The following is a 24,341-nucleotide window of genomic DNA, read 5'->3' on the forward strand; positions in this document are numbered from 1 at the left end:
GCACTGCTGACGCCTTGATTCCAGACTTCTGACCTCCGGAAGCATGGGACAACAGATTTCTCTTGTTTGAAGGCACCCAGTTTGTGGTCCTTCATCATGGCAGCCCTCAGGAGTGGATACAGGCCCTTCCCTGCCTGCCTGGTGGAGCAGCCTCCACGGGGAGCCTTTGCTAGCAGGAAGAGGCCCCGCATGGAGCTCAGACCCCCCTCAGAGGAACTTCTCTCAGCTTCCTCTCTCCGCACACCCCACCAAGGTGTGAAATCCCTCCCCTTTACTGCTGCCACTTGCAGGTGGCCAGATGCTGGAGCTGTCCCTGCCTCTCTGTAAAGTGGGGGAAGGGCAGGCCTCCCTGCTCTACTTTTTTTTTTTTTTTTCGAGACAGAGTCTCGCTCTGTCGCCCAGGCTGGAGTACAATAGCACGATCTCGGCTCACTGCAACCTCCGCCTCCCAGGTTCAAGCGATTCTCCTGCCTCAACCTGAGTAGCTGGAATTACAGGCTCCTGCCACCACACCCGGCTAATTTTGTATTGTTAGTAGAACCAGGGTTTCACCATGTTGGCCAGGCTAGTCTCAAACTCCTGACCTCAGGTGATCTACCCGCTTCAGCCTCCCAAAGTGCTGCGATTACAGGCGTGAGCCACCTCGCCTGGCCTGCTCTACTTCTAAGGCTTCTTGTGACAATGTAAGAGAAAGGAGGTGACAGAGCTTTGCAACGGGAGGAGGGCTATGTGTTCTGGTGACCAGCTCACTGTCTGGTGTCGGGACAGGAAGAAGCCCCTGATACGGGCAGCAGGCTGGGAGCCAGGGAGAAGGAAAGACCACGATCCACTCCCTGGTACATGGCCCTTCTGCACCCCGTGGTCTCCTTCCGGGTGCCACAACGAGAAGGCGCACATCCTTGGCACAGCACTTGAGGCCTTTCACCACTGGCTGCAGTCACCCCTCCAGACTCACTGCATTGCACCAACCCTTTTCTGCCCACCCCACGCTATGCTGTCCGCAGCCTCTACCCTAGCCACCTGATTCTGCAGGCCAATGTCACTTTCTTCCAGTCCAGGTTCTATTCTGGCATTTCTTGTCATTATTTTGCTGAGAATGTGTCTCTCTTGACTTTGAACTTATTGAGAGCAGGAATCATGATTCAGCCGTATATCCCAGCACTTGGCCCAGGGCCTGTCGTTTCCAGGGCAGGTAGTCTAGGTTGATTGAAGGAATGGCATTTAGTCTTTAAAATGAAAGCATGTTGCCTAGCTTGGTTATTTTTGAACTCTATAGTTCATCAAGGACTGCGTTTACCTGAATATCCTCTGCAGAACACCAGTTCCATAAAGTGCTTCACACACACACACACCAATTCTATAATGTAATACGTTTTGGAAAGGCTACAAACTACCACAGCCTCTTTTACAGATTAGCAGTGTCCATGAGCGCACTAAAGGCTGAGATATTCTGCAGTAAAGAAGCCTATTTCATTCTGTTTCACCAAGTATTTCTCAAATTTATTTGATCATATGTGGCAGAAAATGCTAAGTGTCTGGCATTCCTCGTTTCCCTCTTCTTCCTTTAACATGGAACCCCTGATGTTTTTAGCTTGGCACATCGCCACCCAGAATAAAAACTACCTTTCCCAGATTTTCCTGCAGCTAGGGGCAGCCCTGGGATAAATTCTGGACAATGAAATACAAGCAGAAGTAAATCATATATGATTTCCATGAAGGGACCTTAAAGAGAAGTGTGCCCTTCTCTTCCCCACACATTCCTCCTCCTGTCTGAAATGCAGATGCAATTGCTGGCATTTGAGCAGCCATCTTGGGCCATGCGGTAGCTTCTTATGGATGATCTAGGACTAATTCAAGGGTCTTGATTTACCTCCAAACTTTGTTTATCTACAAAAAACAAAACTCCATCTTCTTTAAGCTACATGATCTGGCATTTTCTGTCCCATGCAGCCAAACATAATGTTGCCTGATGCACCCTGAAGCCCCCTTGTCCACACCACCTAATTCTGCAGGATGTTATTGTGGAAATCTTGATCATCTAGAACATGGAAAAGGCACATGAAACCTGGAGCATTTTCAACTCAGTCCTGGTTTTCCCTGCCTCCACCCCAGCATGTGTGAACTAAAACTATTTCTGCAAGATGTTATTGCAGAAATCTTGATCATTAGAACACAGGGTGAGCAAAGCCTGTGGCCAGGGCAGGCACTGATCCCGGGGTCTCATCCTCCACTGGAGTCATGGAGTGGTTGCATCCAGCTGGAAGGGCAGGGCAAGAAAAGGCAAAATGCCAGCCCCTGAGAAGGTGGGTGACCCATGGGCCTGACTGCCACCCCGTGCCCCACAGTCAGGGCAGCAGGAGCATGGTGTTCCTACTGCCTCCCCACCAACCTCACCTGGCTCCCCCTCTCTCACACTCACTACTCTTTGGCCACATTGGCTGTCCTTCAGTCCTTCCAGACTGTCCTCTGTGGAGCTTCCCAACACGGTCCCTCCACCTGTAATTCTGCTCACTCCTGGCCGCCACCCACCTCTCCTTATCAGCTCATTTTCGCCTTTTGGGTCTCAGCCTGTACGTCCCTCCTCAGAACTCCTCCATCCTCACCCTGTATGAAGCAGCCCTTGGGCCCTCCTGTCCTTCTGCATAGCCTACTTGAACACAACACTGACGGTATTGTGGGTCTGTTGACTTATTTTCCTAATCCCCCCTGGCCATCCAAGTTGAAGAGGGCACGGTCTTTGCATGTTTTGCTCATCGCTGTGTACTCAGCACCTAGCACAGAGTTGTTGCTCCATAAAGATTTGCTGACAAGCTGTCCACGGGTGAATTCCAAAAGCCTCGGGCTCCCAGCTGGGTGATTGTGCCCTGAGCTAGAATTTCATTGCAGTTTTGCAAAAGTGCCAATGACAAATCTGTTCATCAGCACAAAACAGACACTGGCGCACTGGGTTTGTCCTCACTCACACCCTCATCTAGGGGCCATCAGTCAGGCCCTGTGTTCCAGGTCTCACTAGCTCAGGCCATCACTCCCTCCCTGTCTTGCAGCTGTCAGAGGACAGGGGAGGGGGCGTGAAAGAAGGATCTGATACGTTATGCACTGAACATAGTAAAAGTAATGTAAGCAATCCAAGGACATACTGTGAGAAGCACATCTTCCTCCCTCCTGACACCCCAGCCTCCCAGTTATCTTCTCAGAGGCAACCACTGTCCCCAGCATCTTCAGTATCCTTCCAGAAGTGTTTCCACGAATACAGGAGCACATGCATTAATAGGATTTTCTTATTCACATGTTAGCATGTTATGCATATTATCCTGCACCTTGTCATTCACTTGCTCTGCTTTTCAACCTAATATATGTTAGAGATCCACCTACATGAGGCCACCTCATTCTTTCGACTGGATCAAATGTTTGGCATTTTATTGTATGACTGATGCCTCAGTCCCCCAGTGAGGTGGTCTAATGAGATATCTCATTTCTCACCTAAATAAAGAATGCTTTCTGAATACCTCTTTGCACACATGTGGGAGTGTGTCAGACAAATACCTTTAAGTGGAGTTGCTGGGCCAACAGGTATGTGCCCTTTAGCTTCTGTTAGGTAGCGCCACAGTGCACTCCTAAGAGCTTCTGCTAGTGGGCCCTCTCATCCAGAATGTATGTGATGGGGAACATGTGTCCCCGTCCCCAGTACATGGAATCTTCTGACCCTACTTCAATCCTGTTTGGGCTGGTCTCTACTCCCTAGCCACCACTGCCCACCTGCTCTCCCTCCCTCCCTGGAACCCAGGCTCTTACCTGCCCTCTGCTCTCGAAATTCTAGAAATCCTTGCTTTAGGCCTGCGTGCTTTGTCTAGCATCTCTCTTCAACATTGACCCACACGGAGGCCCAAGAGTGACCATGAACCTGTTACCTGGGAGAATAGGCAAACTCCCAGAATTCTCTCACTGTGAAATGCATTTGTCCAGAAGATTCAAGTGTCTATGAAGTTCTGGAAAGTAGCCCCATGCCCAGGGAAAGATGCCCTTGTGAAAGTGTTTCACAACAAGCAGCTGAAGCCAGCAGAAGGCATGTTCCATGGCTCTCTACAGTGTGGATCTGTCATCCCCTGACCTGAATCACTGGACTTGGAATGGGGGTGGCATCCTGATGATAATTTGACCTTTGACCTTTAACTCTCAACCTGTTGGTGAAGAAAGAGTCTTTTTTTTTTTTTTTGAGACAGAGTTTTGCTCTTGTCACCCAGGCTGCTGGAGTGCGATGGCAAGATCTCGGCTCATCGCAACCTCTGCCTCCCGGGTTCGAGAGATTCTCCTGCCTCAGCCTCCCCAGTAGCTGGGATTACAGGTGCTCACACCACTCCTGGCTAATTGTTGTATTTTTAGTAGAGGCAGGGTTTCACCATGTTGGCCAGGCTGGTCTCAAACTCCTGACCTCAGGTGATCCAGCTGTCTCAGCCTCCCAAAGTGCTGGGATTACAGGTGTGAGCCACTGCGCCCGGCCAAGAGTCTTCTTTACCAATCATCTTCATCATTCATCATCTTCACTCACCACCTTCAGGCATGGTTCAAGGCATTAGAGAGAGTATCATGATGACAGGCAGGACTCCCAGGTCTGAGCCAGCCTTGGCTTCACCTGCCTGACTGACCTCAGAACATCTCTCCCTTCTCTGGGCCTCAGATTCCTCCTCTAGAATGGGAGGGGTTTGCTTTGGGATGGGCCCTGGGGTCCTAGCCCTAATAGGGGCCTTCCCAGCTAACCCCAGGCTATCACACAAAGGGGGGCTGTAGAAGCCGACTCCCTGCCTAGCTGGTCCTCAGGCCACCCCTCCATCACTGAGTCCCAGATGGGGCTCAGAGCAGCCAGCTCAGAGCAGCTAACTGGCTCTGTGTTCCTCTAGTACACTTTGTTTTTTGTTTTGTTTTGTTTGAGACAGAGCTTCACTCTGTTACCCAAGCTGGTGTACAGCCTCCGCCTCCCAGGTTCAAGTGATTCTGATGTTTCAGCCTCCCAAGTAGCTGGAATTACAGGCATGCATCACTGCCCCTGACTAATTTTTGTATTTTTAGTAGAGATGGGGTTTCATAATGTTGGCAAGGCTGGTCTTGAACTCCTGACCTCAAGTGATCCACCCACCTCGGCCTCCCAAAGTGCTAGGATTACAGGAGTGAGCCACCACACCCAGCCTCTTCCTGTACACTTTAAACTTTGCAAAGGTATTCAGGGGGCTTCCCTTGCCATGCTATGATAATCTTTCCTTCTCCTTTTGCCCCAATATCCCCTGCCCCTAGTCTCAAACACCCAGATATACTTTTTTAAAATTTTAATGAAAGTAAACATGGCCCATTCTCAAACCTCCAAACAGAGGCCACAGGTAAAATTCCCTCCCAGCCACCAGCACCCCAGGGAGAGTTTCACCTCTTGTTAAGGACACATCTCAGGGCAGCCACTCTGAAAACAGTGCCTGGGGGTCCAGTGGAAGCACCTGCTTATCCAGGGCTCAGTTTGGTCCCCAGCACTGGGCAGGACACCCCCAGACAGATCCTGGAGCCCAGGCTCTGTGACCCCTGAGGAAGAATCAGCTCGAGATCAAAGCCCCATGATGGAACTAAGTCGTTGTGCCTAAGAGGGAAGATGGAGATGGCCTGGAGGCAGGTGGCTGAGACCCACCTCAAGGAGGGGCCCCAGCCCAGAAGGCTGCTGGCCTGCAGTTCAGCCAGAGAACCTCAGGGTTCCTAAGTCTCTTCTGGCTGCAGGTGAGGCTTGTATCTTTGGGTTCAGCCTGGAGAGATGGAAGCAGGCAAGCACTCTCAGATGTGATCGGGATGGTGGTGGGAGTCAGATTCCTAAAGACAAGCTTACCAGGACCTGGGAGGCCATGGCTGGTGGTCTGCAAGGAAGACACTGTGACTGGATGCAGCTGGACTGCAACAGGTCCACCTGGTGCAAATCCCCTTTTCTTCATCTGTGAGCTGGAAAGAACCTCCCTGGAGCCACTAGATGGCAAACAGGCTAGCTCAGGTTAAAGCCCTCACCACCAGACGGGCAAACGGGCTAGCTCAGGTTAAAGTCCTCACCACCAGACGGGCAAACGGGCTAACTCAGGTTAAAGTCCTCACCACCAGATGGGCAAACGGGCTAACTCGGGTTAAAGCCTCACCACCAGATGGGCGAACGGGCTAGCTCAGGTTAAAGCCCTCACCACCAGACTGGCAAACGGGCTAGCTCAGGTTAAAGCCCTCACCACCAGACGGGCAAACGGGCTAGCTCAGGTTAAAGTCCTCACCACCAGATGGGCAAACGGGCTAACTCAGGTTAAAGTCCTCACCACCAGACGGGCAAACGGGCTAGCTCAGGTTAAAGTCCTCACCACCAGATGGGCAAACGGGCTAACTCGGGTTAAAGCCTCACCACCAGATGGGCGAACGGGCTAGCTCAGGTTAAAGCCCTCACCACCAGACTGGCGAATGGGCTAGCTCAGGTTAAAGCCCTTGCCATCGCATGGTACATCCACACGTGGTATAACAATGCCTTCCTTTTGCTCTATACCTGGCGTCTATGTGCCCAATTTATAGATTCAGGCTGGCCTGTGCTCAACTCCCAGCCCCTCTGTAAACAAGCTGGCCTCGGGAAACCTCTTGAACGCTTTGAGCCTGTTTCCTCATCTGTAAAATGGGCAGGATAACAGTGCCTGCCCCACAAGACTTGTGAGAGTCAACAAGAGAATGCACACACAATGCTTGGTGGCTTGCAGGCACAGAGGAGGCTACTCTTTTGCTAAAGATTAAATGCACCGTTGCCTTTTGAGGAAGTGCCTCCTTGCCACTGCCATTTCTGCCCCTGTCTCATCCTGCTGGAGACTCAAAATATCTGAGGGGGGCTGGCTGCGGTGTCTCACGCTTGTAATCCCAGCATAAGCCTTTGGGAGGCCGAGGCAGGCGGATCACTTGAGGTCAGGAGTTCGAGACCAGCCTGGCCAACATGGCAAAACTCCATTTTTGCTAAAAATACAAAGATTAGCTGGGCATGGTGGTGCATACTTGTAATCCCAGCTACACTGGAGGCTGAGGCAGGAGGATCACTTGAACCCAGGAGGCAGAGGTTGCAGTGAGCTGAGATCACACCACTGCACTCCAGCCTGGACGACAGAGTGAGACTCTATCTCAGAAAAAAAAAAAAAAAATCTGAGGGGCCCTCTCATTCCCCCACAGAACCAAGCAAAGCCCTGGCTAGGAGCGCTGGTCACTGTCCCCAGCCTTGGCTCCCTGGAGAGAAGAAACGGTGCCTCCCCAGGTATCTGAGGAGGGGAAGAGGAGACTTCCAAGAGAGCACTAGGATGTTCATCTCTTTCCCCTTCCCTGCCTCTCTGCTGGGCTAATAATGTTCATTGAACCCCTGCAGTAAGCCGTGCATTGTGGGGGAAAGAGGACAAGAATCGTCAGGAAGGATTCAGATCTAGTTGGAGACATGCACCCAGAGAGAGAGAGACAAATAACACACCACAAGACAGCCATCCCTCTCTTCAACAGATAAGCACAGCAAAACTCTCCAACCAGCTTCTGCCTTAGGAGTCGAGGATATGAAAATGAATGAGATGCTGTCCCTGTCCTCAAAATGTTCACTGTCTAATAATATAATTCCACTCAGCAACTGAGGGCTTCCAGGGGCTTTGCATGCTTTGTTTCATTTGTAATCCTCACCCACTCTCATGCAGGAGGTCCTGGTATCCCCATTTTGCAGACGAGGAACCTTAGACTCTGGAATGTGTCCAACGTCTGAATAATCACCACTAGGTGTCCAAAGTGCTCTAACTAGAGCCTGCACACGTTGCCTTGGGAGCTTCAGACTGACTTTTCAGAGCAGCGCAGGTTGTGGTCAGGGAAGAACAGTGTCTGAGCTGCTTCTTGAATGACTCAATCTCCAGCAGGCCAGGCAAGGCAAGGAATTCCTGGAACAGGGCTAGTATACGCAAAACACCTGGGTATAAAAGAGCACAGTTAGGGGGCATGAGCTATTTGCTCAATTCTAAAATCTAAGAGGTTTTCAAGGTAATGGTGGGAGACATAGCTGCAAAGGGAGGCAGAAGCAAGAGCTTTGAACAGAAACCTAAAAAGTAGAACTTCTGGAGGCAATAGGGAGCCATTGAAGGTTGTTAAGCAGGGGAGAGAGCATCTCAACGATCACAGGTCAGTAGAAGTAAACCATATTGTCAGGGCTCTGAGTGATGGGAGAGAAGAACATGGGCAGGGTGAGCCAACAAGGTTCCTAGAGGCAGGGCACTCCAGTTAGGCCCAATGCTCAAATGAAGGTAGCATATTGATAGGAAAAGGCAATGGTCAAATTAAGCCATGGACAAGGCACATGAAACCTGGAGCATTTTAGACTCGGTCTTCGATTTCCCTGCCTCCACCTCAGCATGGGCAAACTAAAAAAGAAACAGCTGAGAAAGTGTCAGATGTATTAAATCCACTGAGTTCCTGTCTCGGGCTCTTGGGCTCTGCCTTTCATGCTATATTTAGATGCTCCAGAATTCTCCTCTGCTCAGGCATGTCCCACACCCCCTCAGAAGAGTGAGCATGTTTCCCGGGCTCCCCCAGCCTTTGCCAACCCCATCAAGCTCCTTTCTGACCCCAAGACACATTTTCCAACCAGGGTTTGAGGGACTCCACGTGGCCCAGCCCCTCTTCTCCCTGAGATCTGGATTCCACAAAGAACCAGCCAGAATTTGGCGTTATTCTCCTCATGAAGAAAAGAAAGCCTCAATTCTTTCTTTGGCTGGGTTTTTCACCATAACTGGTTTTCATTAGCTTTTCAAGTGGAAAATAAATTTTCCCCAATGGAACATTGCCATTTATTTGCAGAAAGTCATTGTTCATTTCATATTTTTTTATGCTGAATGACTCAAGCCCGAGTCTGCTGAGGCTCTGTCCAGGGCCCCCAGGGAGTGTGATTTAGAAACCTTCCTGGCAGGCACTGTTTGAGGAGACAGTGTCCAGTTGCCTCTTATTAAACCTGCAGGGTTGAGAAAACTCACTTTCCCTTCCAGTCCAAGTCCTAGTTCACCTGGCAAAGAAGCAGCTTCTCAAAGTCTCCTCTTCCTCCTAGCCTCTCCTCAATCTGGTGCTAAAAAGAGAAGGAAAGAGTAAACAAAACCAGGAAAGTAATCCAGTTGATAAAACGCCAAGTGATGTTGTTCTGCAGAGCCAGAGGGGGGCCACCTGGGCACAATTCTCCTACAAAGGAGCCAACTCTTCTGGGGCTGAGACCAAGAGCTATCTGGACTCCTAGGCCAGCCCCAGGGCAATGAGCAGCGGGTTAGGATACTTAAGGAGAGGCCAGTCAGGCAAGAAGCAGAAAGACAGGAAATGGAGAGATAGGAAGCAGAGAGACAGGAAGTGGAGGGACAGGAAGTGGAGAATCCAGCAGGGGCCAATGTTGGACAACACTCCTTTGCCAGCTGCGCTCCCCATGCAACGGGATGAGGAGATTTTAAGCCTCTACCAGAAAAACTCAAGTCTGGAGATAACTTAATTTTTCCTGGGTCTCTGCCAGCCATCTCCAGAGTTTTGTCAAATTTTCCACCTACTTCCTCTGTGTGTGGAAACTCAGCCTCCATTTTAGAAACTCCATTCCCAACAGTGGTTCTGCACCCCCACCCATTTTTGTTTGTTTGTTTGTTTGTTTGTTTTTGGTTATCCTGGAGGTTTTGTGGATTAAGATGTGTGAGATGAGGGGTTTATAGGGACCGGCTGGAGGTATGCCCTCCGTTCCACCCACACACCCACACACACATACAGACACACACACACGCTGTTGTGCAGAAGACGTTTTTTGGGTGACTGAGCAAAGAATCAGGTATTCGGATGTCCTGATTTGACCCCGAGAAAAATAGCAGCCATCCACAGAGCTCTGAAACATACTTCCCACTGCTTGGAATGGCAGCTCCTCCTCAGAGCAAGTTGGAAATTTTTCTACTTTATTGCATAAATATAGAACTAAATCACACACTATATAAAGTTTTATATAGGAATATATAGATTTTAAAGTTCACGGTCTTCTCTTTCCTTCTAATCCCACCACTCTCAGGATTACTATTTTGTTGTGTATCATTGATTTTTTTATTCATGCTTTTTTAATGTAATGCTTATGAATACACATTCCCCTATTGGCTTTTCTCCCCCAGACAAAACTGGGACAAGCAATTAGCTTTTGAAAAAATTAACGATATATCCTGGCCATTGTTCCAGCTCAGGAGATATGGCTCTGACTCTTTTTTAACAGCTGCATAGCATCCTATTGTGTGGATGTGCCATGATTTTATTAACCAGTCTTCTGTCGATGGACATTCAAATTGTTTCAGGTTTGGGGATTTTTGTTGGTTTGTTGGTGTGTTTTCTACTATTATAAATGACCTTGTAATAGTTACTGTGCATCTCTCCTGCTGTACTGGGAGTTTTATTTTGTAGGACAAAGTTCTAAAAGTGGTCTAAAAGATTTACGCATCAGAAGAAACGTGTTCAAATTGCAGTAGACACTGCCAGATAGCACCTCAGAAAGATCTTGCAATTCACACCCCTTCAGAATAAGTCTTCAACTCCAAAACCAGAGGGTGGTAATTTCTCAGGGAAGGCCTTTTTTGGATTTCACTTTATATTTAGATAAAACATACAAAATTAGTTTATAAACTCTAAAGCATTTACAACTGAGATGTCAGCCAGTGATCATTTACTCCTAAATTCTAAGTAATTGCACTTCCAATTTCCATTCTACAGAATTTCCCTAAGCCATTGCCTCACCCAAGGTTTTGGAAGCTCCTGATGCAGGGTGAGAAGTGGGGGAGTCGATAGTTTTAAAGTCACTTCTAGCTCCTCACTCTAGCTCCAAACAGAAGAGAAAGAGATTGTATTTCTCTCCCTCTAATTATTGGAAAAGAGTCCTAAATTTTCCTCTAATTGGACCAACCTAGGTCACGGGATTTGAGCCAATGTGAGTATGGCCTACCATGAATAAAGGGGAGAGGTTAAGCAGGGTGAGTTCCTGGAGGTGGGCAGGGGCCTGAAATCATTCCATTTGAGTTCATTTCGTAATCCCACACATGCTGTTGTGGCCCATGCCACATTAACCTAGACTTGGGACTGTGCCCTTTTCTATAATGCATACATGCACACATCCTCCTCACATACAGTTATTCATAGTGTACAGTCTACTGAAACTTTAGGGGACCTGGAAGGACTCACATCTTAGGACATATACAACTTAAAATTCAAAGTTCAATAAACCACTTTCTAAAAATGCCCTGTCTTAGTCCTTTTCGTGTTGCTATCACAGAATAGCTGAAGATGGGTAATTTATTAAGAAAAGAGGTGTATTTGGCTCACAATTCTGATGGCTGGAAAGTCCAAGATTGGACTGCTGCTTCTGGTGAGGGCCTTAGGCAGCTTCTACTCATGGCGGAAAGAAGGGAGGGAAACATGCAAAGAGATCACAAGACAAGAAAGAGAATGAAACTGGGGAAGCCAGATTTTTTAACTACTTGCTCTTGCAGAAACTAATCCATTCCTGGAAGACTGAGAACTCACTCCCTCCCTCAGGGTGGCATTAATCTATTCATTAGGGATTCACCCCCATCCTCCATCTCCTATGGCCCCTACCCAAACATTTCTGAAATGGAAGCTCTAGACTTCTGATCTTAACTGGATCCATCTTTTTTTTTTTTTTAGACAGAACCTCACTCTGTTGCCCAGGCTGGAGTACAGTGACATGAGATATCGGCTCACTGCAATCTCCACCTCCCAGGTTCAAGCAATTATTCTGCCTCAGCCTCCTCAGTAGTTGGGATTAAGATGCCCGCCCCCATGCCCAGCTAACTTTTTTGTACTTTTAGTACAGACGGGGTTTCACCATGTTGGCCAAACTGATCTTGAACTCCTGACCTCAGGTGACCCACCCACCTTGGCCTCCCAAAGTGCTGGGATTGCAGGTGTGAGCCACCATTCCTGGCTTCATCTCTTTCTCTCCCCACAACTCTGTCCTCTCTCTCAGAAAACAACTACCAATAATAATAATTATTTCCCATCAGGCATGGTGGTTCATGCTTGTAATCCCAGCACTTTGGGAGCCCAGGGTGGGCGGATCACATGAGGTCAGGAGTTCAAGACCAGCCTGGTCAACATGGTGAAACCCTGACTCTACTAAAAATACAAAAAAATAATAATAATAATTAGCTGGGTGTGGTGGCATGCAACTGTAGTCCCAGCTACTCAGGCAGCTGAGGCAGGAGAATCTCTGGAACCTGAGAAGAGGAGGTTGCAGTGAGCCAAGATCACACCACTGCACTCCAGCCCAGGCAACAGAATGAAACTCCATCTCAAAAAAAAAAAATTATTCCCTTTTCTTGCACAGTGAAATTCAGTTCTGCCCAGCCCTTACTCCCAGATTTTGCCAGAGCAAGACAAAAGTGTCTTTCATACAATGGACTCTACTCTCCTTAAAAAGAAGCAGGGGTTGTAAGTAACAAAAAGTTTTCACTTCTTTCCACACCAAAAAGCTTCATTCATCTAATCCATTCTCCACTCTTAGCACAGTGTTCTTTTAAAAATGTAAATTATATCACACCCCTGCTCCATCCCCACTGGCTCCTCCAAGCCATTAGAATAGAGACCCTACTTTGGCTTTCCAGTCCCTGCCCCAGATGTGGCCCCTGCCCACCTCCAGGAACTCACCCCCCTCAACCTCTCCCCTTCATTCATGGTAGGCCATACTCACATTGGCTCAAGTCCTATGACCTAGGTTAGTCCAATTAGAGCAAAATTTAGGACTTTTGTCCAATAATTAGAGGGAGAGAAATGCAATCTTTTTCTCTTCTGTTTCCCCCAAGATACAAGCAAGGAAACGTGTGGCATCTTGCTACCATGAGCTGAAGACAAAGCCTACATGGGGAAAAGTGCAAAACCAGGAGAATGGGAGAGAAATGGAGCCACACACTGATGCTGTTGTGAAACGTCTCAATCAAACTGCACCTCAAGACCGCCCTATCACTGCATTTTTCATTTACATGAGCCAATAAACTCTCTCATTTAAGTCAACAGGAGGGGTGTTTTCTGTTACTTGCAAGAGCAACATCTCAAATAATACACGAAATTGTTCTCTGTTCCATTCGTCTTCAAGGGGATCAGAATGAGCGGCATCTGGTCCTGTTATCATTAACTATGCAAATATTTCTTCCACTTCACATCACGCTGAACAGAGGCTCATTCTGGGGTTCTGCCCCTCAGCTCCCCAAACCTATCTCAACATCCCAGTGAATCCCCATTCCTCACCTCTCCCTACTCAAAAAAAAAAATACATAGGGGCTCAGCCCACAGAGGAGCCCTCAGATAGCTACAGCCTTGTGTTCCCATGCCCTGCCCTCCACCTACCCCTTGCTGAGGCATACTTGATCTCCTCTCCAAGAGCAGGGGGAACGGGCTTGGGGCAATCACAGTTTTCCAGATCTTTTATTCCATACTTGGATCTTGGCTTTCAATACTCAAAGCCAAACGTTTAGCCCTTGTTCTCTTCTTTGTGCTCTAATGATCCTCTCTCGAGGTGATGATCCATATGCCAAAATGCGGAGAGCATCACTGATAACAGGAAAAACCAGGAGCAAATGTGAAATGAATGTATCAGCTCCCTGTCTCTTGTCAGAGACCTCCTCACAATAGCTGACTGCTTTGGGGAATTGATAAGTTCTTGGAGCAGAGGGTGTGAGCTTGGGGAGACACCCTCACGGGGCCACTCGTGAGGAGCAAGAGATGGTTTCTATCCAGCTAACCATTTCTCTGACATTGAGAAGAGGTGACAGCTGAGAGCAAAAGCGGGGTTGCTTGGCATAATAAAGAAGTTTCCAGAGACTGTAGACTCAGAGAGGAAAGGTGAAACAGGAAACAGAAACTTTGAGGAAAGAATAAAGGCATTTCGAGGGCTATCTCTGGTGTTTTGCTGTGTTGTGCCATCTTTCACTGAGGCCACTGCAGCAGCGTCCCCACTGGTCTCCCACTGTGTCCCCCACCAATGCATCCTCCACACACTGAGAGAATGACCTTCCTGAGATGCAAATCTGGCTGTCCTCTTTCTGCCTAAAATCTTCAGTGGCTCCCCATTGCCCTCAGAAAAAAAGTCCAGTCTCTCCAAGTAGCCGTGAGCCACTCCGTGATGTGACTCCTCACCTTCCACCTTACACTTGGCAAATTGAGCTCCTGCCATCTCCTCACCCACCTGTGGCCTCCTCTCCCTCACTGCAGGGTTTTGGCAACTACGGAACATGCACAGAAGGCCCCTGCCTTCTCCTCCATACATTTTTTTAATCCTTACAACCACCCCAATGAGGGGATCTGTATCCTAATTGTAGAGATGAAGAAACTAAGGCTCAAAGCATTTAAGTCCCATGCAAAGGCCACATAGCTTCAAAAGCAGAGGACCCAGGTTTTAAAACTAGGCCTGTCCAAGGTCTATGATCTTTCCAACATGCCAATGCCAATAGGACTGGCCATCACAACACAAGTGACATGGAGGAAGAGCACGGTGACGCATCTTTACAAGACAAGAGCTCTCAGCTCTGGTATTGCATCATCCTCCGGGACCCTGAGGCTAGGTAGTTTTGCAGGTGGGAGGGAGTCAAGAAAGATCTAGGAAGACAAATACTGTCTATTTCTACTTACATGAGGTAAGCGAAATCCACAGACAGAAAATAGAATGCTGGTTGCCAGGGGCTGGAGGTGAGGAGAAGGAGGAGTTACCATTTAATGGTAAAGAGTTTCCGTTTTGCAAGAAGAAATTTCTGGAGATGGTTGTGGTCATGGTTGCACAACAGTGTGAAGATACACAATGCCACTGACCTCCACACTTAAAAATGGTTAGGATAGTAAATTTTATAACAGGTGTATTTTGCCACAATCACAAATAATTTTTTTAAATTGCACAATGAAAATCACAGGGTTCATGGGAATAATAGAGTTGACCCGTAACATTCAAAGACTGTCATTTACATATTTTGAAAAGATAGGAATCTAATAATAATGATAGCACAATTTTGCACATGTTCAGTGGTGAGAGAGTATATAAGTATCACAATGCATGTGGCACTTTATCTTGAAGAAAGAAAGAAAAAATCTGGAACAAGTTTCTCAAACTTATTGGTCTCAATACCTCTTTATACCCTTAAAACATAATTAAGAACTCCAAATAACTCATGTTTATGTGGTTTATAGCTATCGATATTTTCCATATGCTAAATAAAAACTGAGAAATGTTTAACCAAGAAGAATACACAGGTGCAACTTCCATCTGTCACCAGAATGATGACATCATCCCATGTCACATAGGCTCCAAAAACCTCCACTGCACACTCGTGACAAAATGAAAGGGAAAAGGGCAAATCACATCATCATATGCTTTTTTTTTTTTTTTTTTTGAGACGGAGTTTCACTCTTATTGTCGTCCAGGCTGGAGTGCAGTGGTGCAATCTCAGATCACTGCAACCTCCACCTCCTGGGTTCAAGCTATTCTCCTGCCTCACCTTCCCGAGTAGCTGGGATTACAGGCATGCGCCACCACACCCAGCTAATTTTTTGTATTTTTAGTAGAGATGGGGTTTCATCATGTTGGTCAGGCTGTTCTTGAACTCCTGATCTCAAGTGATCCTCCCGCCTCGGCCTCCCAAAGTGCCGAGATTACAGACGTGAGCCACCGCACTCGGCAACATCATTATATTCTTATGAAAATAGTTTTGACTTTACAGATCTGAAGGGCTCCAAAGAACTTCCGCACATTTCCAGAATACACTTCGAGGAGATAAGGAAAGGCTCATGCACTGCAGAGAGAACAGCCCGAGAGACCCCGCCATGCCCACCTGACCTGTGTACAGTGTCCTCTGCAGCTTAGCGCTGGCCCCAAAGCTGCCCACACTCCACCACTCCCTGAGGCCATGGCTCCAGGACCTCCCCAGGGCCCTGGACAGCAGGGAGGCCTTCTGGGTTATTCCCAAACTTGAAGCAGGCAGAAGCAGTTGTTTGAAAGCGGCTTTGCTCTGTCTGCCAAGCCAGGAAAGTTAAAGTCCTGCCCTGCAGTGTTGCTGCAGATCCTCCGTGAGTGGCAGCCAGTTTTTAATAAGGTTTATTTAAAAACAAAAACAAATCAGCTTATTTACAGTGTGAAATGAGTTGTGTTCGGTCCTAATCCCCTGTGGTCAGTCGGCACTCAGCACTTATGCCAGCCATCCTGGTCCCTGCAGACCGCCTTAGTGAAGGTTATGTCCCCTTTCTAATGACGAGAGGCAGAAATCCAGTAATGCATTCAGTGCAGTGAAAACTTAATCCCAAATATCATTTTTACTCATATGAGGAAAGTTAACCCACTGAAGATTCAATTCGACAAACATTGTCTCCGAATTGAGGTCATGCATTTACTTAATTGTAACATTGCTGTCTCTCACATGAGCTTCCAACCAAGACTCAGGTCAGGACTCTCTGATGGGTTTTATTCATCCGATCTGCAGCTCCCTCCTGGTCAGTGAAGCCAGGAGGGAGCAGGGATTGGCGATGTGCTCCCATCTATGCCCAGCGGAGCTCCCGGAACACTTGGGTATTTAAGGATGAGGAGAGGCCACAGGCACGGGGGCATCAGATCCATGCCCCTTTGGGAGCCCTGGGACACCAGAGGAGCCTCTTACACAGGGAGGCTCCTGGACCTCATGGGAGAAAGGGTGGAAAGGCTGTCAGCCTGAGAGGAGGGACCCCAGGTGACTATTCCAGGGCACCCAATTAGTCAGGGTTCTCCAGAGAAGCAGCACCAAAAGGATGTAAACATATAGAAAAGAGCCCAGGTGCTGTGGCTCATGCCTGTAATCGCAGCACTTTGGGAAGCCGAGGCGGGTGGATCACTTGAGGTCAGGAGTTCGAGACCAGCTTGGCCAACATGGTGAAACCCTGTCTCTCCTAAAAATACAAAAAGTAACCGAGTGTGGTGGCAGGCACCTGTAATCCCAGCTACTCGGGAGCCTGGGCAGAAGAATTGCTCGAACCTGGGAGATGGAGATTGCAGTGATCTGAGATCGCGCCACTGAACTCCAGCCTGGGTGACAGAGGGAGACTCTGTCTTAAAAAAAATAAAAATAAACATATAGAAGAGAGGTTTATGATACTGGCCCCACAATAATGGAGGCTAAGAAGTCCCAGGAAAGCCAAGAGTGTTGTTCCATTCCAAAGGCCAGCAGGCTGGAGGATGCCCAGGAAAAGCCAAAGTTTCAGTTCTGGTCTGAAAGCAGGAAAATGCTGCTGCCCCCATTCGAAGGCAGTGTGGCAGGAGGGATTCTCTCTTCCTTGGAGAAGCAGCAGACTTTTTGTTCTAGTCAGGCCTTCAACTGATTGGGTGAAGCCCACCCACATTAGGGAGGGCCATCTGCTGTCCTCAGTCCACCCATTCAAATGTTCATGTCCCCTAGAAACACCTCCACAGACACACCCAGAACAATGTCCACCAAATATCAGAGTAGCCCACGGCTCAGTCAAGTTGACATATAAAAATAATCATCCCAAGTACCCAAAGAAAAGGGAGACAAAGATTATCTCCAAATCAGGATGGAAAGAGTGGCACTCACCCCAAAGCAAGGGAGAGCTGAGAACCGGGTGCCCCACCACAGGCTGGTGGTAGTATCCAGGACTTGGGGACTTTCCTTTGTGAGATCTTCTTGAGTCCTGCAGCAGCAGGGACCATGACATGCAGAGAAGTTAACTCTGTCGGGTCTGCAGGCCCTGGGAGGTGACCATTCGTAGAGCAGACATTTGAGCAACAGTTTCCATTGCCAACCCTGAGACCAAGCAGGGCCTGCCTCCAGCAGCAGGGACTTTCAAGACAAGGCCACATTTTAGACCAGCAACACTCCTGATGACACTTCTATGGCATAAATGATTAACGCTGAGTCTCTAAACAACCAACAATAAGAGAAGAGGACATTGACCAAGGAGAAAAGGAAGGAACGAGAATTCAGAGAACCTGCCCCAGAGCCTGTACAAGGCAACACCAGTGAAATGGTTTGGCTCTGTGTCCCCACCCAAATCTCACCTCGAATTGTAATTCCCACGAGTTGAGGGAGGGACCTGTAATCCCCACGTGTTGAGGGAGAGAGGTGATTGGCTCATGGAGGTGGTTTCCCCCATGCTGTTTTGTGATAGTGAGTTTTCACAAGATCTGATGGTTTTATAAGGCAATTTTCCCTGCTATCTTGCACTGTCTCACCTGGTGCCGTCTAAGACATGCCTGCTTCCCCTTCCACCATGATTATAAGTTTCCTGAGGCCTCCCCAGCCATGCAGAACTGTAAGTCAATTAAACCTCTTTTCTATATAAATTACCCAGTCTCAGGCAGTTGTTTATAACAGTGTGAAAATGAACTAATATTAATGCAAACTACAAGCATCATCTCATTTAACAGAAAAGAAAACCCAGAAAGGTCATGGTGACCTTTCTGTAACTAGTCATAAGTAATTATGATTTCATAATCAGCAGAATCAAGTGCCTATGATAAGCCTGCCCCTGTGCTTTATGGTATGAATTCTTTTAATCCGTTAATGACATTACCTGGAACAACCCTGAAAGAGGGGAACTATTATCCTTCCCATTTTGTAGATGGAGAAAGTGAGGCACACAGAAGTGAACTATGTTGTCTGGGGTCAGAGAGCTTCTAAAAGGTAAAGCTGGGATTTGCCTCCAAACAGTCAACTCCATTGTGCCACCTCCTTTGATAAGTGGGTTCCCTACTGGGGTCCCCCAGGTCTGGCTTACACACTGGCCTAAGGCATGACTGAGTGACATGAAAGCAGGCTTCCTGCTGGCTGAGAAAGCAGGCCATCCTTCCACCTGATTCTCTCTGGCTTTCTCATTCCTCTTGCCACGGACACAGGCAGCCTCTGGAAGGGGAAACAGCAAATGGGGGAAAAACAGGCAGCCACCTAGAGCGAGGCTAGGGAGAAGGTGGCAGCTATAAGGACAGAGTGTAGGTGCCCTGGCCTGTAGGGAGAGCTGACAGGTGGGAACCGGGTGCCTCCCCACTGTGTTGGGGTTCTTATCTGAGGGTTCTTTAGCCTCCCATCCCCGCTGCAGTCTCCCCTATTGCATTTGTAAACCCTATGGTGACAGTGACAGGGGCTCTGTCTCCTCTCCACACTCAGTAGACAGTCCATCAATCCAGCAGACCCGTGATCCAAACGGCCTTCTCAAGCCAACCTTGGGCTTTTCTTTTTCCCTGAGGGGAAGAGTTAGGTCTGCCCTTCCGTCCAGAACAAGCTCTGAATTTTAATTCTGCATTGAATTTCATGTGGATTGAGCCCAGAGCTATTCGGAGATGGCTTAGCAGCCCTGACATTCAGCCTCCAGTCTTAGGGAAAAGCGACCTAAATCAGCAGCCATCAAACCCAGCTCACGTGGAATTCTCCCTGTGGCTCCGATAAGGCTTTTGGGGAAGCCTCTGGGCAGGTTTACCACCTTTTCAGAAACACGCCGCCCATGAAGCCAGACCCATCAACACAGTAGGAAGGCAACGAGACAGGAAGGGCACAGAAGAACTAAGAGCTAAGATACCTGCAGCCACAACTGCCTTAGATGGGAGGCTTCTCTCCTCGGCCCTTGCTGGGCACCAACGTATATATGCCAAAGCTAGAAACCTGGAGAATGGGGGCTTGGATTAGCCAGGGTACTCCCGAGAAACAGAACCAGCAGGAGATATTTGCATATACACAGAGGGAGAGAGAGAGAGATGATAAGAAATTGGCTCATGTGACTCTGGAGGCTGACAGATCCCAAGATCTGCAATCAACAAGCCAGAGCCCAGCAGAGCCGAAGGCGTAGACCCAGCTAGAATTCAAAGGCCTGAGAACCAGGGAAGCTGATGCTGTAGAAAGTTCCAGTCCAAAAGCCAGCAGTCTTGAGACCCAAGAAGAGCTGCTGTTTTCGTGTAAAGGCAGGAAAAGTCCCATGTCCCAGCTCAAAGCAGTCAGACAGACCCTCTTTCTCTTGAGAGGGTCAACCTTTTGTTCTATTCAAGCCTTCTCCTGATTGGATGAGACCCACCCACATCAAGTCCACCTGATTTCCTCAGTCTGCTGCCTTACATGTCCCTCTCATCCAAAATACCCTCACACAAACAACCAGGATAGTGTTTGACCAAGTATCTGAGCACCCTGTGGCCCTGTCAAGTTGACAGCCATCAACTTCTCAAAAACATGAGAAATAAATACTCATTGGTTGTTACACAGCAATAGCTAGCCGATACACTTTCAAACCTCACAACTCTAAGAAGCAAGTATTATTTCTCCCATTTTACAGATGGAAAAAAAACCAGAATTGAGGTTTCTACATAGGCTTGTGTCATAAAATTAGTAAGTGGCAGAATTGGGATTTACATCTAGGACTTTCTGGGGCTAAAGTCCAAAATGTAAGTATCGGTGCTGCTCCTGCAAAACCCTGCACTGATGCACACCTGTGATGATGTAACTTTGGATGTGATACAATTGACAGCAGACCTCTAGGGCCCAGAGCTGCCCAGCTACAAGCTTCACCCAGTCATCCTCAAAACTTCTCAAGAATGCCACCTCACATTTAATGTGTGTTAATTTTCAGTCCCCATTTAATACCATTACAGTAGATCTTACTGTATTATAATTAATTAGAGAGCAAGAGTAACTTTTAGAATAAAATGTCAGCGTATGTTGGGAAAGAGAATGAAGGAAATGTTTATATATGAGAAGGTAAACATCTCCAAAAGAAAAAGGAGACATGATTATTATTCTTCAGTTCAAGGGGCTGGTGCACAGCTCTTACTCCAGCGGGAGATCAGTGAGGAGATTCTTGCAGTTAATCAGCCCAGAACCAGTCGCCAGTTAACTCGGCTCCTCATTTCTTCTTCAGCCTGAGTAGGGGCCCTAAATGAACCAGAGGAAGAAGCAACCAGCCGGAAGCAGGTCCCGAGATCCTTGCAGCCTCGGCCACCAGGAGGGGCTGCCCCACTGTTAGGGCTCCTCCTTGCCCTGCCCCTGGGCTCTGCCACACACAATTGGGCAGAGGGGCTGTTGCCACTCCATCCAGACCTGCTGCAGCCCCAGGGAGGAAGAACCGCAGTGCTGTGTCAAGGCTAGAGAGATTCTGGGGAAGTTTTGGCTTTAATAGAGGCCACATGCAGGGAGAGCAGGTGGGCGGGGGAACAATGGGAATTGGAATCTGAGATTGAAGGGCTTTGGGTCAAGGTTTGGGCTTCCGTCTTTTACTCGTGACCTGAAAGCCAGGAGGAGGTGTGAGTTGTATGTCAGAGGCTTAGTTCTCAAGGAAGGCCTGGGGGACAGGGCATCAGATGCCTTTGGTAAGTGTCAGGCCGCTTCTGCAGGCAGACGGCCTCTGCCTCCTACACCCCACCAGCTGGGTAGTGGAGACTTGAGAAAAATAAAGGACAACCATGTGGATCACCAAAATACATCTCAACCGGCCCCAGCCTTGCTGTCTCCCCAGACTTCGCCCCAGGAGCCAGCTCTGCCAGGGGCAGGGTGCGCCTTTCCCGGCGTCAGCATCTGGGTCAGGGCTTTGCTATGTGTTTGTTTCTGGGCAGGCTGACTTAAGCAGTGACTAAGCTTGAAAGTTATAAAACTTGACAATAAACCTGTCAGTGAGGCTGTCAGCCGGGCCTGGATGTAGAACCTCGGTGTCTTCTGCGGCTAGGCAAGGCCTCTTGCTTCCAGCTCCTTTAAGGGTCCTAGGCAGCCCCTGCCTGAAATCTGCATAGCTCCCCAGGTCCTTTCTGCTGGGCTGGGAGCGTCCAGCTCTACCGCAGTTTCAACAGCAGGGCTGAGCCTGTGTAGGAAGAGGGGCCAAGATCAGTGTGACCTGATGAATTTCACTCAGGCATTCTCTGAAGCCCTTTTTGAATCTATGGGCAAGAAGCCCTTGGATTTAATGAAGGGGACGGTCTCTCTGGGGATCTTCCTCCTAAGGATGCTATTTACACAGAGCAGCCACATAACCCAGAGTCTGAAGAGACTCATCCCATCTCAGCTCAGTCCTGTGATTTGGGCAGGAAGCATCATCTCTCTGAGCCTCAATTTTCCTAGCTATAAAATGGGAAGGACAATATCATTTGTCTTGCCTGCCCCAGAGGCATCTGGCAGGGCTCACATGGAATACTGTACTCAGAGGATTTGAAAAAGTGCAAAGTGACACATAACAATGAAGAATAGCAAGTCTTGAGTTCAACCCAATGACCTTTACCAAGTGCTGGCTTTGTGCCAGGCAATGCCTGGGCACCAGAGATGCAGAGGTGAGTGAGAGAGAGATAGTTCCTGCCTTCTCTGGGCTCAGCACTCTGCAGGATGCTTGGAGGTGGCAAAATATCAGTAGTAACACTAATCAGCATTAATAATAGCTTCGCTCACTGAGTGCCTACTATGGCCCAAGCTTGAACTAAGTGCTTTACACACATTAAATCTTTTAAATAGCTAGGTGAGGTGGGCATTGTTATTTCCATGAGACTTAGTGGGATGAAGTCATTTACCCATGGTCACTCAGTTGAGAAGCACAGGTCATCTGATTTCAAAACCTCTCCTCTCCAGGAGTCCACCTTCTTCTACATTTTCTAGCATGCTCATGTTTTTTGTCTGTTTGTTTTGTTGGATTTTTGTGAGCTTCTTGAGACAGGGTCTTGCTCTGTCACTCAGGCTAGAGTGCAGTGGCACAATCTCAGCTCTTTGCAACCTCTGCCTCCCAGGCTCAAGCAATCCTCCTGCCTCAGCCTCCCAAGTAGCTGAGACTACAGGCACGTGCCACCATGCCAGGCTATTTTTTTTTTTTTTTTTAAGTAGAGACAGAGTTTCACCATGTTGCCCAGGCTCATCTCAAACTCCTGGGCTCAAGTGGTCCTCCTGCCTCAGCCTCCCAAAGTACTGGGATTACAGGCATGAGCCACTGCGCCTGGCCTCATTAAGGGAGGAGACCACCCCTCATATTGTCTTATGCCCAATTTCTGCCTCCAAAGAAAGAAGAAGTAAAAACTAAAAGGCAGAAATGAAATCCACAAGCAGACAGCCCAGTGCCATACCCTGGGCCTGGTAGTTAAAGATCGACCCCTGACCTAATCAGTTATTTGCATAAAAAAAGCACTGTGAAGATCCTTGTCCTGTTCTGTTCCATTCTAATTACCAGAGCGTACAGCCCCCAGTCACGTTCCCCCTGCTTGCTCAATTGATCACCACCCTCTCACGCAGACCCTCTTAGAGTTGTGAGCCTTTAAAAGGGACAGGAATTGCTCACTTGGGGAGCTCGGTTGTTGGAGACATGAGTCTTGCCGAAGCTCCTGGCCGAATAAATCCCTTCCTTCTTTAACTCGGTGTCTGAGGAGTTTTGTCTGAGGCTTGTCCTGCTACACTACAATCCTCCTGCCTCAGCCTCCCAAGTAGCTGGGACTACAGGCATGTGCCACCACGCCAGGCTATTTTTTTTTTTTAAGTATAGACAGGGTTTCACCATGTTGCCCAGGCTCATCTCAAACTCCTGGGCTCAAGTGGTCCTCCTGCCTCATCTTCCCAAAGCACTGGGATTACAGGCATGAGCCACTGCACCTTGCCTCATGTTTTATATAATGTTTCCTTTTGCAACCTTTAGCAGCAGAACTAAAGAGCTCTGTGCTTTGTTATATCAGTAGTTAAAGGAGATGTGTGTACAAGCATCATCTTTGCTGTTGTGTGTCCTTGTGCATATCACACCACCAGCAGTAGGAGGAAAACCCTCTTGGGCATTTCCCCCGCAGCCAGCTCTTTGAACTTGGACACATCATGATGCTCTCTGCTCTCCGGCTCACTCATCCGTACAGAGAAAGACTTTGGTGAGGTGATCCCGAGGGTCTCCCCTGCTCTAAAAACCTGTGCCACTCTACATCAATATCTCCCATTTGGACAAAGAGTGGGAAGGCTTTGCAGTACTTGTCCCAGCTCAGCTTCAAATAGGCTGTGTGACATTGGGAGAGTCACTTAACCCATCTGGGCTCCAATTTCCCCATCTGTGAACTGGGAACAAAGTGTTATTACTCTCCCCACCTCACAGGCTTATAGTGAGGATCAAATCAGACAGAGGCCATGAAAACAGTTTGAAACTTCTCTAATGGTGTGGGGATGAGGTATGACTACTACCTCACTAGTTATCACTGAGAGACGTGGAAAGATGGCCCCAGAAGGTGACTAGAAGGAAGGCAGACAGCCCTACCTGGGGACCTCTGCTTCCCTCTACACAGAGCTCCACTGTTTGGAGGCCAAACTTCCCTCTGTCAAACATCAGGA

General features: G+C 48.3%; 1 long non-coding RNA gene across 2 annotated transcripts in view; it reads left to right on the forward strand.

The window, feature by feature from the left end:
* LOC129465574 (uncharacterized) overlaps positions 1-13,080 on the forward strand; it is a 70,344-nt gene extending 57,264 nt beyond the window's left edge. For both annotated transcript variants that reach the window (XR_008651986.2, XR_010117520.1), the window contains one exon: positions 12,873-13,080. This is a non-coding gene — a long non-coding RNA (uncharacterized lncRNA). The remainder of the gene's footprint in view (positions 1-12,872) is intronic.
* The last annotated feature ends 11,261 nt before the right edge of the window (positions 13,081-24,341 follow it).

The sequence above is a fragment of the Symphalangus syndactylus genome, chromosome 2 (genome assembly GCF_028878055.3).
Source record: "Symphalangus syndactylus isolate Jambi chromosome 2, NHGRI_mSymSyn1-v2.1_pri, whole genome shotgun sequence".
Lineage (NCBI taxonomy): Eukaryota > Metazoa > Chordata > Mammalia > Primates > Hylobatidae > Symphalangus > Symphalangus syndactylus.